This window comes from Mesoplodon densirostris, chromosome 2, assembly GCF_025265405.1.
Source record: "Mesoplodon densirostris isolate mMesDen1 chromosome 2, mMesDen1 primary haplotype, whole genome shotgun sequence".
NCBI classification, from domain to species: Eukaryota; Metazoa; Chordata; class Mammalia; order Artiodactyla; family Ziphiidae; genus Mesoplodon; species Mesoplodon densirostris.
In genome coordinates, this window is record NC_082662.1 from 84,378,294 (window position 1) to 84,384,293 (window position 6,000).

Here is a 6,000-nt window from a genome sequence, read left to right on the forward strand (position 1 = left end):
GGTAATCATAAGCAGTATGTTGAGTTTAAAAATAGTATGTTGTTGGGCTTCCCTGGTGGTCCAGTTGTTAAGACTCCACGCTTCCAGTGCAGGGGACAGGGATTCAATCCCTGGTCAGGGAACTAAGATCCTACATGCCGTGAGGTGCGGCCAAAAAATAAATAGATAAAACAACATAAAAATAGCATGTTGTAGAAAATCCATGATTTAAATTTTTAATTGAATTAAAAATTTTTTTGGTTACAACTTTATTTGGTGACATAGATATTTCCTCTTATCCAAACGGCCACTGGGAAGAATTATCCAATCCAGATAGGATAGGCTCCTGCCTTCCACTGGCTTCATGTGGATTTTTTTTTTCCTTCTTCTCTGTCCCTAACACCTGTCCCCATCTATTTTTCACCTTGCCCCATGGCACAGAGTTTCATGGGTAGGATTGGCCAGGGTGAAGAGAATGGCAGCGTAAATGTAAATAGCCTCCTCTCACCTACCCCCACTTGTCACAAAAGCATCACCACTGATCCTTGTCCTGTTTCCACAAAATAAAAGACCTACCCTTAGCATAAGTGCTTAGTTTTGCTTTTTCCTGTAAAAGATGTAGATGAAAAGAGAAAGTAGGGAATCAGAGGAGGTAACTTTTAATTTATGATCAATTTCTACCAGAAATCAAGCAACTTAGTAAAACCTTAGAACAGGATCTTAGAACAAGATTCTCAACCGAGCATTATCGGCATTTTTGGCCAGTTACTTCCTTGTTGTGAGAGGCTGTCCTGTGTCTTGTGCAAAGTTTACCAGCATCCTTGGCTTATACGTACTGGATGCCAGTAGCAACCACTGCTCTCCACCCCATTGTAACCACTTAAAAATGTCTCCAGGGCTTCCCTGGTGGCGCGGTGGTTGAGAGTCCGCCTGCCGATGCAGGGGACACGGGTTCGTGCCCCGGTCCGGGAAGATCCCACATGCCGCAGAGCCGCTGGGCCCGTGGGCCAAGGCCGCTGAGCCTGCGCGTCCGGAGCCTGTGCTCCGCAACAGGAGAGGCCACAACAGTGAGAGGCCCGCATACCGCCAAAAAAAAAAAAAAAATGTCTCCAGACATTGCCAAATGTCATCTTGGGTTGTGAAATCACCCCCTGTTGAGAACCACTTTCTCAGAACATCCAGGTTTTTACTTTTAGGATAGGGTACTAGGGGAAAGACTGAAACTGAACCTCTGTTGGAAGCAAAACATGAATGATGTCGGTTGAAAAAGACAAAAAGAAACAAGGTGATTTGGAGAGAATAGGCCCAGGATTAAAATGTATTTCCAAAAAGGTCAAATCTTAAAGGTGGCTCTTAACTTCACATCTGCTGATTCCTGCACCCCCTAGGACCCTAAGTCCAGTTCTTAGAAATTTACCTCCTTGATGTTTTTCACTCAGAGATCCCAGCCACACCCAGTTTAAGGTAGATCAGGTATACTGTTTCATTACTATATATATCTTTTAACAATCATGATTTTTTAAAATGTTTTTATTGTTGTTAACTATACATACAAGATTTACCATTTTAACCATTTTTAAGTGTTCAGTTCAATGGCATTAAGTGCATTGTTACTGTACAACCATCACCGCTATTTTCAGAACTTTTTCATTATCCCAAACTGAAACACTGCACCCACTAAACAATAACTACCCATTCTTCTCTCCACTCAGCCCCTGGTAAGTATTCTGTTTTCTCTAGGTACCTCATATAAGTGGAGTCATACAGCGTTTGTCTTTTTGAGTCTGGCTTATTTCACTTAGCATAATGCTTTCAGAGTTCATCCATGTTGTAGCACGTATCAAAACTTCATTCCTTATTAAGGGTGAATAATATTCCATTGCATGTATATACCATATTTTGTTTATCTATTGATCTGTCTATGAATGGGTTGCTTCCACCTTTTGGCTATTATGAATAATGCTGCTGTGAACATGGTTACAAATACCTGTTTGGTCCCTAACAAGCATGATTTTTGAGTGTACTGTATTGAGAACTGAAAGGAAAGCAGTATAATATGAATGCACATATATATAAAGACAATTTATAACATGGTAGGGACTTCCCTGGCGGTCCAGTGGTTAAGACTTTGCCTTCCAATGCAGGGGGGTGCAGGTTCGATCCCTGGTTGGGGAGCTAAGATCCCACATGCCTTGTAGCCAAAAAACCAAAACATAAAACAGAAGCAATATTGTAACACATTCAATAAAGACTAAAAATGGTCCACATGAAAAACATCTTTTTTTTTTTTTTTTTGTGGTACGTGGGCCTCTCACTGTTGTGGCCTCTCCCGTTGCGGAGCACAGGCTCCGGACGCACAGGCTCAGCGGCCATGGCTCATGGGCCCAGCTGCTCCACGGCATGTGGGATCTTCCCGGACCGGGGCACGAACCCGTGTCCCCTGCATTGGCAGGTGGACTCTCAACCACTGCGCCACCAGGGAAGCCCATGAAAAACATCTTTAAAAAAAAAATTTACAACATGGAAAATGTGACATGAACAAAGGGAACCAACACTTTTGTACTAGATCTTTACGTATGTTATTTCATTTTCTCATCACCTCTGAAAGGGTAGGTAATGATAGTCCAGAGTGGCAAACTGGTAACATAGCTATACTGTTAAATATAGTAGATGTACAAGCTGCAATATTTTTTTTTCATTTATGAAACTTAATGTCTTATGCATAATGTTGTGAGTGTGGAAAATAATATAGTCCATGGTTATTTCTTTTCAATTTCATCTTGTATGTTTCTTTTGTTATACTTTTATATGAATAGCACTTGTTTGTCACCAACAGGGAATTAGTAGTGGAGCTAGAAGAATTGTCAGAGAAAATTTTAGTGTGATTGAGAGGTTTTTATTGGGGATTGAGGGTGGAGGGAGAGAATCAGAAAGGATATCTCTCATGATGGAAGAAGAAAGTATGCTTGCTGTTCAGGCAGCTAAGGCTCGGCTCCTCTGACTACTAGGGGAAAATATGGCAAACTCAAAATGGTCTGGTTATGCAAGTATCTTCTAATGAGTTTCTTGCTCTTATTGAACCTATAAAAAATACCATTAACTTCATATTTATGTCATTAATAAACTTCAAGGGTGTGTAGTAGGGTGTAGTAGTATATAGGTATAGTTGAGATAAAAGGAGACAACAATGGTATTTTTTTGAGAAGCATCTGTTTAATGTATTACATAGGATAGGGTATGTCTTATAAGCCTAATAGTGTTAGGTTTATATGTGCAGTTGAATCTTACAGGTAATTGTAGCCCCTATGTAATTTGATCTGTTTTTATTACAAACATTTTATAAATAAGGAAACTAAGGTTAAAAGAAACTAAGTAATGTAATAACATCTAGCAAGTGAAGGCATCAGAATTTGAACCCCAGTCTAAGTCGTTCTGAGGATTATGTTTCTTCCACTAGATCATTCTGCTTTCCCCACAGAAGTGTTCTGGGAATACTGGGATGAATCTCTATACCTTTATTTGAAGGTCATTTTAAAAATTGTAAGTCTGACTGACGATAGCAAAATTGTGTGCTATTGCAAAATAATTGTAGAGCTCACTCTAAGGAAGCCGAGGTAGTGTCTGGTAATATTTTTAACATCATTTTTCTGCTCACTGTTGTCCAAATGATTCACTCAATGTTATGCAGAATATGAAATATTGTTACAGAAGCTATTTTATAAAGTTCATTTATGGTATAGGCTTTATATAGGACGTTTCTTTTGATCAAAATACTTGGAAGCCTATAGAAAAATGTGACCTGGCATCATGTTTTTACAATTTCATCTTATCCAAATGAAGAATTTTGAACTTTTTTGCAGTAAGCTCTCAAAAACCAAGTCCAAATTAAAAATTTTAATTGCAAGTCCCCTATTCTTATCCTAGTAACAAGCTTACTATTGTACAAATAGGAAACAAGATCCGGTAGCTGTGGCCTGTTAGTTAGAATTTTGAAACTAAGGATTGTGTTCTTAATGGTACTGATAAGTCAGCAGCTGTTAATATATGAGGAAGTGCTTGGGGAAAGTGCTGCCTCCACCTTCAAAGTAGTATTTATTTTTACAGTAGTCTAGTCATGGTGCCTTGGAGGTTGAACAACTATAAATCCTCATTTCACACCCTATCGATATTCTCACCTGAATCTTGCTGTAGCCTCCTAACTGGCCTTGCTGCCAGGCCCTCCTTGTTCTGATCCATCCCTCACATTGCTACCTATGTTATTTTTCTAAAACACAAATGTGAATATGAGACTCCTCTGCTTCTTGGTGATCATAGTATAAAGTCCAAACTCCTACGTAAAGTATCTTTCACAATTTGATTCAACTTTTTCTATACTTTCTCAATTATACTGAAATCTGAGCTGAATAATGTCATCTCTTTTCCACTTCCCTATATTTGATGTGCTTCTTCCCCCTCTGGAATGACATTTTCTCTTCCTCACCTGGCAAATGTCTAACCATACAGCATGATCCAGCTTAAATTTTAGCTTCTAACAGTTTTCCCTGAAGCCTCCATTCGTAGTCACCCTTTCTCTGTCTTTGCCTGTGGTACACATTTCTATTTTTGAATCCATAATACCATATTATAATTTATTTGTTTACAAATCCATTACAGTGGCAGCTCCTGGAGGACAGACCATATCATCGTTATTTCAGTATCCCTAGCAAGGACATAGGATAGATTTCTCCGGTTGAAATTATAAATATCTGTTTGGTCAGTCCTCATTTCACCTGATGTTTCATACCATCTGCTCTTAGAGCTATTATACAATACACAACAGGTACTCAGTAAATATTTGATGGTGACGATAATGGAAAAGGAGAAAAATTATATTTCATGTGCTTTGTTTAAGAAGCAATGTTCATGTATAAATCATTTAGGAAAAATTTTCAGGCAAATCGTATTTCAATACTATAACGGTGGAAATTACCAGGAAACTCCACCCCCTCACCCCACCCCTGCCCCGGGCCATAGCACACTTCTTTGGTTCTAGGAATGTAAGGTAACAAAATGTCATACCACATGATTAACCAGAAAAACAGAAGCCACTCAAGGCATTTCAAGCAAAGAGTAATTTAATACAAGGAATTAGGTAATACAATTATTGGAAGAGCAAAAAAGGGGCAATATTACTCAATGATGAAGAACATCCGGGCATCTACTGACTTTCGCTCCTGCAGGAGCCCTGTTACTGCAGGAGAAATCACTTAAAACTCAGCAGCTTAAAACGACAGTCATATTATTTGTCACAGTTCTGTGAATTGTCTGGGCTCAGCTGAGTAATTCTGCTTCACATGATGTCGTCTGAGGCTATAGTCATCTGGGGGCTGAACTAGAAAGAAATGTCCAGAAGTCTCACGCACATGGCAGGTGGCTGGCACTGACTGTCAGGTGGGATCTCAGCCTGAGTGGTCAATTGCAGCTCCTTGATTCTACTCCACGTGGTTTGGACTTCTTAGAGCATAGTGGGATTCTAAGGAATATCTCAAGAGTGTACCCAAGGGAAGGAAGTGGAAACTGCTGGTCCTCTTAAGCCCTGGGCTCAGAAGACCCAGAACATCACTTCCACCACATTCTGTTGGTCAGAGCAATTTCAGGGCCAGCCCAGATTCAGAAGGAGAGGATATAGCATACAGGAAAGGGATGAATTGTTGGGAGCTGTCACTGGAGACTAGCTACCACATTTGTCTTTGCACATGCTGCTTCTCTGCTCTGGAATGCATTTTTTTCCTTTTCCTGACAAACCTATTCATACTGCAAGATCCAGCTTATATTTCAGCCCACATCTAGGGCCTCCCCTGATGCCGCCAATACATAACCAGTAACCTCTTCCTTTGTACAGTCTGTGCCTGTGGTGCGTATTTCTATTTTTGTATCTGTCATTCCTTATAATTAATTTTCTTACATATTTTTCTTTGAGAATGTCTTGGGTACAAGAATCATATCATCATCATCATCATCTGTCTCTAGTAACTGTCATAG